The sequence below is a fragment of the Erinaceus europaeus genome, chromosome 17, assembly GCF_950295315.1.
Source record: "Erinaceus europaeus chromosome 17, mEriEur2.1, whole genome shotgun sequence".
NCBI lineage: Eukaryota > Metazoa > Chordata > Mammalia > Eulipotyphla > Erinaceidae > Erinaceus > Erinaceus europaeus.
This window is the reverse complement of record NC_080178.1, coordinates 59,453,602-59,467,043: the sequence shown is the minus strand read 5'-3', so window position 1 is coordinate 59,467,043 and position 13,442 is coordinate 59,453,602. Positions and strand designations below refer to the sequence as shown.

The 13,442-nt window shown below is 37.5% G+C and overlaps 1 protein-coding gene across 7 annotated transcripts in view; it reads right to left on the bottom strand.

Moving 5' to 3' along the window:
* Positions 1-13,442, bottom strand: part of DLG2 (discs large MAGUK scaffold protein 2) — a 1,912,587-nt gene that overhangs the window by 1,315,043 nt on the left and 584,102 nt on the right. The window lies entirely within an intron of this gene.

Here is a 13,442-nt window from a genome sequence, read left to right as displayed (position 1 = left end):
AGACATAGGCAGGCATCATTTCTTAATAATGAGACTGTTCCTTGTACAGAATATAGTGTTTAACACAGAAGGGAGGTTTAATGTTTGCTTTATAAAATGGGCTGAAGAAAATACTCAATTCATGTTTTAGGAAAAGAAAATGAACATGAGGGGAGAATAAAGAAGGTTGAAAGGTTTTGGGGGACCCAGTACACAATGGCAGGGGAGAACTAAAATCTGTGAAAGACACCTATGATAGGGAGATAAAAAACTGTGTTTGTGTGATAACAACTGTCTTAAAAATCATTATCTCCTTAATGGATAAAAGGACAAAACTTGAAATGTAAAAATAAAAGAAAATACATATGAATTAAGTTTTCCAATACAGGAGATAATGCTGCATTGTTAGCAATACAAAGTGCTATACTAGTAATACAAAGTATAACAAGTGTTACACTAATAATATAAAGTAACATAAGGGCATGCAAGAATAGGAATCAGAGAAGTTCCCCTTACGACAAAATATTAACTGGCAGCGTCATGACGACTAGACAGTTATTATGTAGTAGAGAGAAAAGACAAACATTTTTGTAAACTTAATTAACAACTTGAGTATCAGCATTTAGAAGGAAAAATAAAGATGAATTTTGAATGTTCTAGAATTTACAAATCATTTTCTTTTTTTCATATTTGCTTTGTGATTTAGTTATTTATTTATTTTGGATAGTGACAGGGGGATATTGAGAGGAGAGGGTGAGGAAGAGAAAGATATCTGTAGCACTGTTCCATGGCTCCAGAATCTTCTCTGTAGGTGGGGACTGGGTGCTTGAACCCAGGCCCTTTTGCACTGTAATGTGTGCACTCTTAAGTTCACTCTTCTGCCCAGGCCCCCAAACCATTTTCAAACGTATGATTCTGTCTATGCTTTGTGAACTCTACAAGGTGTATATCTGTGTTAGTGCTATTTTTAAGGCATCTTTTGGGTACAGAAAAGACTATTTAGAGCTTTTCAATTTAAAAATTAATGTTTGCTTAACTTTTAAACCAAAAAATTAAAAAAAAGGTGAAAGCACAGAATTTGGGCAATAGAAGAAAATAAAAATCAATATTTCCTTTTTAGTAAATTGAAAAAGTATATATATTTACTTAGCTTTTAAAATTCACACTATAATTGCATTGTTTTATTTATAAATCTAGCAAGACTTTGTTTTATAATCACCATTATGGGAGTTTTTATGGCTTAATTAAATTTCCCTTAAATAGTTTAATCTGCATTTATAATTTTTATTGTAAGTTAATGTTTACAATGCAGTTGTTGACACATGGGTTCAATTTCTCATCTCCCTGTGCAACATGATTCCAAGATTCTTTTCATTTCCTCCTTCTCCTTCCTTCCTCAGAGTTCTTTGCTTTGGTGCAATAGACTACACCCAGTTCCTGTTGCATTTATGCATTTTACCTTTTTTTTTTTTTTTGCCACCAGGGTTATTGTTGGGGCTTGGTGCCAGCACCACAAATCTACTGCTCCTGGTGGCCATTGTTTCTGTTTTTTATTAGCTAGAACAGAGAGAAATTGAGAGAGGACAGGAAGATGGAAAAGGAGAGAAAGAAAGACATGTGCAGACCTGCTTCATTGTTCATGTTATGGAGATAACTAGGAAGTATATAACTGTAGATAGTGAGGATGATTTTCTTCACCTCCTGAACTGTAAGAATAAACACTGTTTTTCAGTCTCAACTTCATGAATGCCAACTTTTAAGAAAGGAGTAGGTCATACACCATGTCTCCTGAGTTTAAAATATACTACAAAGGAATTACTAGCTACTCAAGCAGGTCCAGAATCACAATATTTAAAGGTAGCCTTCTGCACTGCTTCACTTGACACTTATAATATTTTAATATCATCAAAATAGATCCTGCAAATCCCTGAGTCTTTGTCTGTTTTATTACTATCAACTCAATTAGGACATTTAGAAGTGTTTACTGGAGAAACTGGCTCACTAATCTGGAAGTGTTACAGAATAATTTTTTTAAATGGTCATGATGATTCTCTTTAGTATTTACTTATCTTATTTTATTTTAATGAGGGAGAGAAATACAGAAGGAAATATGAAGGGACTAGAGTATTGCTCAGTCCTGACTTCAGGTAGTTCTGGGTATTGGACTTGGGACCTCAGATCCTCAAGCATAAAAGTCTTTTGCATAACCATGATGGTGTCTCCCCAGTCTGAGATGGATTTCAAATGTTTTTTTTTTTTTTTTCTGCCAAACACTCCTTTTCCACATCTCCCCTCTGACATGAACATTGTATGAATGGATAACTGAAATGGGTTGCAACCTCACAGACAAGGTATGTGTAGAATGTGGAGGAGTAACAACAGAGAAGTAGTAGATCACACACTGCAGATAAAGAATTCTGATGGAAATGAGGAACACAGAGAGCTCTTGAGGAGAAAAATGAATAGCCATCTCTTATCAATGCAGCCATGTAGGGGATATATTTAAATGAGAAACTGACAGAACAGTGAGATCAGTCAGGCTATTCCTGTGCTACTCCTTAAGAGATCACAAGAGCCTTCACTGAGAAATGAAGTAGTAAGTAGAAAGAAACCAGAAATCAAATAAATCATTCAGAGGTATAATCCAATAGATCTGTGGATTGATTAGATTTCTAAGCAGGCTAGAAAGTGAAAAAACATTCCAAAGTGCCTAGGACTAATAAGTTCTCTGGCTTCTGTTTAATAGAAATATAAATATCAAAGCACATTATTTGGAGGAGTGGATGTACAGATGAGTAGAGGAATAGCTAAATTATTTTTTACATTATATTAAAAATATTTATTTAGTTTTTTTTTTTAATTATTTATAAAGTGGAAATATTGATAAGACCATAGAATAAGAGGACTACAATTCCACACAATTCCAACCTCCAGAACTCTGTATCCCATACCCTCCCTGAAAGCTTTTCTATTCTTTATCCCTCTGGGAGTATGGACCCAGGTTGATTATGGGGTGCAGAAGGTGGAAGGTGTGGCTTCTGTAATTGCTTCCCCACTGAACATTTGCATTGGCAGGTCAATTCACAATCCCAGCCTGTCTCCCTCTTTCCCTAGTTGAGTGGGGGCTCTGGGGAGGCAGGGCTCTAGGACACATTGGTGGGGTCGTCTGCCCAGGGAAGTCAAGTTGGCATCATGGTAGCATCTGGAACCTGGTGGCTGAAAAAGAGTTAAGATATAAAGCAGAACAAATTGTTGAGTAATCAGAAACTAAAGGCAAGAATATTGCAGATGAAGATGTGGGGTCTCCATTTTGGAAGAAGTTAGTAGGTCTATTTTAGGTATATTCCAAAGGGCCCATGACTTTACTAGTTTTTTCCTGAGTCTAACAGCTAACATGTAGGTGGACCCAAGGTATTGTCTGGGGAGATGGTGTCATAGTTGGAAATAGGACTAAAAAGCTGGATCAGGGAAGAGAGTAGCTCCCAAATATGGGAAAAGTATATAAATATTGTTAACTGTAAACCCTACTGGTTTGATCTGGGGCCCATATTCAGCACATGAGCCTATGTAACCTCTGCCTCCCTGTAGGTCTGAACTCGCATTCTGTGGTCATGGCTAGGAACATTCCAGGCTGCACTCATTTCAGGACCCATCTTCCTCCAGTGGTAGAGTATGTTGCCCAGCCTCCTTTAGGAGAATGGAACATTTCCTACCATTGTTGATCCACATTGAGGGCAAGGTCCTATAGGAGCCCACAAAGGGGTCCACTATGTTTTTCCTGTTGCAGGTGACAGTGGAAAGATGGATTAAAATCGTAAAAAAGCTGTGATGTACAGACTTGTATTACCAAGGCCCCAAGACCTCACATTCCATCTCTAGTACTACCATACACCAGAGCTGAACAATGCTCTACTCTCTCATTCATTCTCTAGCAGACTCATTTTCTCATAATAAATAAATATTTTTAAAGAACTTGAGAAACAGGCACTATGGCCTTCTCTGTCTTCAATTCCCCTATCAATTTCTTTCTGTTTAAAAAGAGAAACATAGCCACCTTGGGTGGTAGATTCATTATGCAGGCACTGATCCCAACAATAACCCTGTTGACAAATAAACAAAAGAAAAGAACTTAAATTGTGGCGCACTGGGTTAAGTGCACATGGCACAAAGTACAAGGACCGGCACAAGGATCTTGGTTCGAGCCCCTGGCTCTCCACCTACAGGGGAGTCGCTTCACAGGCCGTGAAGCAGGTCTGCAGGTGTCTGTCTTTCTCTCCCCATCTCTGTCTTCCTCTCCTCTCTCCATTTCTCTCTGTCGTATCCAACAAGGACGACATCAAGAACAACAATAATAACTAAAATAAAACAAAGTCAACAAAAGGAAAAATAAATAAATAGTGAAAAAAAAAAAGAAATTGAATTGCAGGAACACTAACTGACCCAATAATCCCTTAGTTTACTTTTGCTAGAGTATGAAAGAGTACAGATTACAAATTAACTAAACACCCACTACAAATGCAGGCTCTTTTAGTCTTTCCAATAAAACTCAAGGATCTGGGAGGGGGAGATAGCATAATGGTTATGCAAACAGATTCTCACTGAACCGAAATCCCAAGTTCAGTCCTCCACACCACCATAAACCAAAGTTGAGCAGTGTTCTGGTCTCTCTCTCTCTCTTTCTCTCTCTTGTAAAATAAAAATAAAATTAAAAAAACTCAAGGATCTACCTCTTAAAGTCTACTTTCTTCTGCTCCTCTAGGCTAACTGCATACCACATTGCCTTACTTTCCTTACTTGCTTCATGTAGAATGTGTAAAAATGCTTAAAACTACATTTAGATAGATCTTTTAAAAATAAATATACCTTTAATATAGGTAAATATAACTGCACACATTGGAAAATAAATACTAAAAAAGTATTTAAAAAGCTATCAAAATTTTATATAAAATAAAATATATCTGTATGTCTGGAACATATAATGTTATTAATCAATATTTAGGTAGAAGTTAATGATAATAGTAAAATTATCCTAATTGTGATGACTAAATGAATAAAGGACTTTGAGCAGTGTCTGACACAACACACATATTACATAAACATTAGCTATTGTTTGACACAACACATATTTCTATAATATAATAATATAATATATTAGCTATTGTTATCAGGTGTGCTGAAGTATGTAGGTAGAGGACTCAAGTCTCAGTGGTACAGTCTAATGAACACAATGCTAGACCGTGAATCACAAAATGAGTAGACTAATTGGTAAATGGACCATGTTATGTGGACGGCTACATTGTCTGTGCTCTGTGCAGGGTTATCCTGCTTAGTATTGGCTGACTGTTATAATTCATCATCTTCTCATTTGCATGATATTAATTGAGGTTGTGTGGTCTTTAAAGCAGAGGACATGTTACAGTGTTTTTCAAATTGCCCATTATGACCCATTTGTACCCTTTGAAATTAATTAATAAAAGCAAATAAATGCAGGTATCAGTATTTAATGGGTATGGATTGTGTCTTCACATACATTGTTTTGAGCATAATACATTAAGCAGAACTTGGTCAAAATAATAATAATAATAAAGAGAAGCAGATGTGCAGTGGTAGCATATGGAACTTTCATGTCCCATGACAGGAATCTACATGTCAGTAACAATAGCCAGAGAAGACTTATGTTCTGGTACAGAAATACCCAAACAAATAAGCAAGCAAGGAAACAAAAAAACTAATGTTGCATGAAACAAAATCTTCAAAGGTAAGAACCAGAATGCAGAGCTTTAGGTTAAACTGAGTAAAGCTTTGTAAGCCATATAGTGATTTGGAGTTTTTAAATTTATGTTTTCAGTTTGTGTTAGAGTCTAAAAAGCTTGAAAATCTTGGAACATATATGTCACTTAGGAATTAAATACACAAATTTCTCAACACAATTATTGACTCAGTTGCCTTAATTTCCAGAATACACCATTAAGCAGAGTTTCCTAAAGTTCTGATAGAATTACCTAGAGTTGGTTATAGAATTCCAGATCACCTTTCTAAAGACTTTGATGTTGGAGAAATACTGTCCAAAAAGAGAGAGAGAGAGAGATAATAATATATACAGAAAATAAATTAATTGAAAGCAGAATCATTTGTTGCTTTTTATTTTAATTTCTTTTATTTGCTTATTGGATTGAGACAAAGAAATTGAGAGGGGAGATGATGTCATGGCTAGAAAAGGAACAGAAAGTTGGATTAGAGAAGAGAGTAGTTCCCTAATATGGGAAAGGGGTATAAATATTGTTGACTGTAAACCCCATGCCACAATGACCTTCGGTGGTCCATACTCCGAGAGGGATAAAGAATAGGAAAGCTATCAGGGGAGGGGATGGGATATGGAGGTCTGGTGATGGGAATTGTGTGGAGCTGTACCGCTCTTATCCTATGGTTTTGTCAATGTTTCCTTTTTATAAATTAAAAAAAAAATTGAGAGGGAAGGTAGAGATGAGAGAGAGAGGAAGAGAGAGAGAGAGAGAGAGAACAAACTTGGGGACCTGAAAGTGGTGCACCACGTTAAGCATACATAATAGTAAGTACAAGTATCCAGGTTCCAATCCCTGCTCCTCACCTGCAAGGGGGAAGCTTCACAAGTGGTGAAGCAGGGCTGCAGGTGTCTATCTTTCTTTCTCCCTCTCCATCTTCCCCTCCTTTCTCAATTTGTCTTTGTTCTCTCCAATAGCACACACACACACACACACACACACACACACACACACACACACACAAATGATAAAAGGAAAAAATGGCCTCCAGGAGGTGTGGATTTGTAGTGCAGGCACTGAGCTCCAGTGATAATACTGGAGGTGAATAAGGAGAGAAAGAGAGAGAGAGAGAGAGAGAACTGCAAACTGCTTCACCACTCGTGAAACTTTCCCCTTGCAAGTGGGGACCAAGAGCTTTTAAAAAATTTTTTTTTATCTTTACTTTATTTACTGGATAGAGACAGCCAGAAATCAAGAGGGAAGAGGGTGATAGAGAGGGAGAGACAGACAGAAACCTGCAACACTGCTTTACCATTTGCAAAGCATTCCCCCTGCAGGTGGGGACTGGGGGCTCAAACCTGGGTCCTTGCACATTGTAACAAGTGTGCTCTATCAAGTGTGTCACTACTTGGACTAGAAATCCATTTTTGATGTTGTATATTTATTTCTATTTGACCGTTCCATCTAAAGAGGCCCTACATAAAGTTTCCTCCTTAATTGTTAATAGCCATTCATTCAGTTACACATTCAGCAAAGAGTTATTTGACCCCTAGCCACTTGCAAGGCAACATACACATAAGACTTGACTTCCAGAAGCAAGTTCACTGGATTAGTAAGCATTAAAGAGTTGGCAAAATAGTTCACTTAAATAATGTGCTGCTTTGCTCCATGTACAGTCCAGACTGATGTCTGGTCCCCACTGCATTCAAGGAAGCTCTGGTATTGTGACATCTTTCTTCTCTCTTTCTCTCTCTCTCCCCTCCCCCACTTTGCCTTGCTCTTTCTACTGAAGAAGTCAGTCCAGAGTAGTAAAGCCAACAAGACAACACATACATAAACAAGAAACTTTAAAACATAGATGGTGGTCATCAATAGCATTTCCCTAGTTAATGCTAATCAGGTAAAGAAGAGTGGAGAGGGGTCAGATGGTGGTGCACCCCCCTGAGTACACATATTACAATGCAAGAGAGTCTGGGTTCAATCCACTGCCCTCCCATTTGCAGTGGGAAAACTTCATGAGCAGTGAAGCAGGCTACAGGTGTCTCTATCTCTCTTTCTTCATCTCCTTCACCTCTCTCAATTTCTGTCTATTATATAAAAGAAAGAAAGAAAGAAAGAAAGAAAGAAAGAAAGAAAGAAAGAAAGAAAGAAAGAAAGAAAGCCATCAGAAGCAGTGGATTTGTCATGCAGGCACTATGCCCCAGCAGTAACCCTGTGGCAAAAGTAAAAATAAAAAAGAAGAGTGAGAACTTTACCCCACAAGAGAGATTTCAGTATCAGAGTAAGAAAAACAAAGATGACAGATATCCAAAAGTAAAATTACAGACAGAACTAGACTATTTCCCACTGTCACCAGTGCCAACCTGTTACTACTCTCACCTGGATTATCTCAGGAGCTTATCTCTGACCCTGAGCTCTTATGTTTTTTGTTTTTTTTTAACACAATACCCTAAGGACTGCTAAAATATTAGTCAAGTTATGTGGCTCCTCATGAATGTAAAAACTGCTGAATTCATCTTTTGCTGAAAGTACAAGCTTAACTATACTTTATATTGAGCATCAAGGAGATAAATCAGTTTGTTAAGGCACCAACTTACTTGCCTGAAGCCCCAGCAGTCACAGCTTCAATCCATAGTACTACATTATACCAGAGATAAGCAGTGTTCTGATTTTCTCTCTCTGTTTTTTTCTCTCTCCCCCCTTTCTCTTTCTCCCTATTTACCTTCTTCCCCTTCCTTTCTCATAATAAATAAATCTTTAAAAATATTTAAGAAAATAAACTAGTAAAGAAGAAAAAATGGCTCCAGGGAATGGTGGAATCATGCAGGCGCTGAGCCACAGTGATAATGTTAGTTGGAAAACAACCACAACAATACCAATACCAGTACTAACAACAACAACAACAAAAAAGCAAAGCCTCCTCACCTATGGACACTTAATCTTTGACAAAGATTCCCAGACTATTAAACGGGGAAAGGAGAGAAAACTGGGTTAAAACATGCAGAATAATGAAACTGAACTGCTATATTTCACCAAACACAAGAGTAAATTCCAAATGGATCAAGGACTTGGATGTTAGACCACAAACTACCAAATACTGAGAGCAAAATATTGGCAGGACTCTTTCCCATCTAAATTTTATAGACATCTTCAATGATATAAATCCAATTACAAAAAAGACTAAAACAAAAATAAACTAGTGGGACTACACCAAATTAAAAGGCATCTGCACAGCAAAAGAAACCATCATCCAAACAAGGAGACTCCTTGCAGAATGGGAGAAGATTTTTACATACCATATATCAAGCAAGAAGCTAATACCAAAATATACAAAGAATAGACCAAAATCAGCAACAACAACAATAAAAATCACCTCACCCAAAAATGGGGAGAGGGTGTGAACAAAATATTCACCAAAGAAGAGATCCAAAAGGCCAAGAAACATGAAAAAATCTTACAAGTCATTGATTATCAGAGAAATCCAAGTAAAGACAACAATGAGATACCACTTCACTCCTGTGAGAAAGTCATACATCAGAAAAGGTAGCAGCATGGTGCAGGAAGTGGCGCAGTGATAAAGAAAGGTAGCAGCAGTGTATTTGATATGCGGACTCTCTCAAAAGCCTAGACCAAGTAGATCAGAAGCATCGAATAGTACAGCTATATACAAGATACTGGGTATTGTACAGCAAACCATAACAAAAGGACTTTTCAAAGTTAACCCAATTACCAAATAATGTGATGATAACATTAACTATCGATTGTCTTTTTGAACCCTAAGACAGCAGGAACCTCACATCTCCACTATAGAGCCCCTATTTCCCTCAGTCCTGGAACCCTTGGATAGGGCCCACTTTCCCGTATGCCTCTCCCAATCCATATCAAATAATATTGCATCTGCCGATCACAACCTAACCAACGCAACGATTGCCACCTCAACATGCTTCACTTCAGACTGTGTCCAGAGACTTCATGTGTGGAATGACAACCCTTCAGCTTCATTACTCGGGTGAGACCTTTCCTTTCATAGTATACTCTAATTTCATCTCAGGTGGTTCACTTTCTAACAAAGTCCCAAAACCTAGATATACACCAGTTTCTGTGAGAGAGAGCATATGTTCACACGTATCCATAAACTACTGCAAAATATACACTGGAAAGCAGAAGTTAGAGTTTGCAGTGAGTACCTCCCTAACACTTCCTCTCCACTATTCCAAGCTTTGGGTCCATGATTGCTCAACAATTTGTTTGGCTTCGTATGTTAACTCTCTTTTCAGCCACCAGGTTCCAGATGCCACCAGGATGCTGGCCAGGCTTCCCTGGATTGAAGACCCCACCAATATGTCCTGAAGCTCTGCTTCCCCAGAGACTCACCCTACTAGGGAAAGAGAGAGGCAGACTGGGAGTATGGACTGACCAGTCAACGCCCATGTTCAGCGAGGAAGCAATTACAGAAGCCAGACCTTCTACCTTCTGCAACCCACAATGACCCTGGGTCCATGCTCCCAGAGGGATGGAGAATGGGAAAGCTATCAGGGGAGGGGGTGGGATATGGAGATTGGGTGGTGGGAATTGTGTGGAGTTGTACCCCTCCTACCCTATGGTTTTGTTAATTAATCCTTTCTTAAATAAAAAAAATATAAAAAAAAATTTTTTAAAGAAAGGTAGCAGCAACAAATGCTGGAGAGGTTGTGGGGACAAAGGAACCCTCCTGCAATGCTGGTGGGAATGTAGTTGGTCCAACCTTTGTGACGAGTAGTATGAAGAACTCTCAGAAGGCTATAAGTGGACCTATCCTTGTAATTCCTCTCCTAAGGAGATATATCCTAAGGAACACAATATACCCATCCAAAAAGATTTGTGTATACCTATGTTAATAGCAGCATAATTAGTAATAGCCAAAATCTGGAAGCAACCCAAGTGTCCAACAACAGATGAGTGGCTGAACAATTTGTGTTATACAATGGAATACTACTTAGCTATTAAAAATGGTGAATTTACCTTCTTTACCTCATCTTGGATCGAGCTTGAAGGAATCCTGCTTAGCGAGATATATCAGAAAGATAAGGATAAATATGAAGTGATCCTACTCCCAGACAGAAGTTGAAAAGTGAGAACATAAGGAAAAACACAAAGCAGAACTTGGACTGGCGTTGGTGTACTGCACCAAAGCAAAAGACTCTGGGGTGGGGGGTGGAGAGTTTCAGGTACTGGAACATGATGGCAGAGGAGGACCTAGAGAGGACTGAATTTATATGTGGAAGACTGAGAAATGCTACACATGTACAAACTACTGTATGTTATTGTCAACTATAAACCATTAATCTCATCAATAAAGAAAAAATAGAAAAAAGGGATAAAACAAAAACAAACAAGCAAAAACCCAAGCAAAACCAGACATGGTTTCTTCACTTGGATATTTCCTTTACCTTTCTCTTGCTAGCCACACAGGTTTCTAAGACATTTCTTAAAATACCTACACCAGGGACAGTCACCCTCTCAAATTCTTATGGTCTTTACCAAAAAAAATCACCTTCATTCTGAAACTTTTTCTAGACACCTTATGAAAAAACTTTTATGTCAAACTCTTACCACATCTAAACTTCCAATACCACTTCTACATTTTTTTTGGTTTCTTTTTAATATTTATCCCATGCATTTTACTTAGCTTTAAATTGTTTTTTCTACTTATCTTACCAACATATGCATATTATAGTAGTAGAGAATAAAGCTGGCTTTATTTCACTCTGCAATTTATAGTAACTAGATTAGTGTCTAGCACATAATAGATACTTATTAAATATTATCTGAATAAATGAATATAACATATAAAATAAATGTTATGGTATAAACTGACCATCACTTACTAGAAAGAAGTTAAAAGAATAATGGGAAAGTTGGGAGTCGGGCAGTAGCACAGAGGGTTAAGTGCACGTGGCGCAAAGCACAAGGACCTGGTTGGAGCCCCAGCTCCCCACCTGCAGGGGAGTCGCTTCACAGGTGGTGAAGCAGGTCTGCAGGTGTCTATCTTTATCTCCCTCCCCCTCTGTCTCCCCCTCCTCTCTCCATTTCTCTCTGTCCTATCCAACAACAGTGACATTGATAACAACTACAACAACAATGAAAAACAAGGGCAAGAAAAAGGAAAATAAATAAATATAAAAAAATGAAAAATGGGAAAGTCATGCTATGTAAAGACTATGCAACATTATTTTTAACTTAGTTACCCTTTTATAAAATATTCTAGGTGTCTGTAACACACTAGTTATACTTCACATGCTTTTATTATCTATTTAAGAAAGCGGTTCAGAGTGAGACATATTTGACTTAAAAACTTAGCCTCATAAGAAGACTTCTCTTATATGTGGAATATAGAGATCTGAAAAGTATGAACTTGAAAAAAACATATAGTCAACCCATATCTAAGAACTTGGAAGAACGATGTTGATTATGGTTGGGTGTGGGGAAGTGGGCCACAGAACTTCTGTGATAATAATGGTGTGGAACTATGCCCCTATTATCTTATAATCTTACAGATCACCAAGAAAAATATTAAAAGCATATAAAAACATAAACTTGCTTTACAAGCACTTAATAGTTGTGTGACATTAGCTACTTTTATGTCCTGAACTTCAATTTTTCTCTTTTATAAAATAATGAAGACAATAACATTACAGGTAACTTGGAAGCATTTTCAGAGCATTTGTGCAGTATTATCAGTGTAGTCCATGTTTCATAAGAGTCACTTAACAAATAACTTCAATTATTGTTATTGTTTGGTATGACATTTTTTATCATTACCTTATTTTATTACTTGGTAAAGTTTTGAATTAAAGAGTCTTGTTAGAAGTTGTAGATATAATACATGGAATAGCTTAAGTATTATATACCCAGTATACTAAGCAGGCTTACAATTCAAAGTCCATAATACAGGGACTTTATAAGGGATCAAGGTCATACTGGCATCCTGAAAGATATCATCATTCAAGGGCAAAGCTATGACATACTTGGTAGAGTGCACTCATTATCATGAACAAGGACCCAGGTTCCGGTTCCTGGTCCCCACCTGTAGGGGGGAAACTTCAGGAGTAATGAACCAGTGCTGCAGTTCTCTCTCTCTCTGTGTCTGTCTGTCTCTCTCTCTCTGGTTTCCCTTCTCTTCTCAATTTTTCTTGTCTCTATCCCAAAAAAAGGGTTTTTTTTTTTTGGGGGGGGGAGGGGCACCAGGAGTGGTGGTAGATTCATTATGCAGGCACCAAGCCTGAGAGAGAGAGATAAAAGGAGGAGGAGGAGAAGGGGAAGAGAGAGGAAAAGAGATCATTACTTAGTAGGAACACTGAGCAGGACCACTCCTGATTTGGATAAGCAACAGATGCTACACAAGTGTCCACACAGTTTGATTTATGATTCCAAGTCAATGCCTACAAGAAAAAGATGTTTATTTGAGTATGAATATGTAGTTTTATATGATGTTTATTTGAGTATGAATATGTACCATGAAATATATTATTAGAATCTAGTAAAGGGTAGGTTCCAACACCATTAGGAATCAGCTTGTGAAAATTTCCCTTTTAATCAGTTCATCAGTATATATTTTGGAATACCTAAAAAATAAAGTAGTATACAGATCCTGTCCTCAAAGCACTTAAAAATCTATTTGAGACAAAGGCAATACCAAAACACAATAAAATGTAAACAATGTAAGACAAAAAGTCAAGTGAT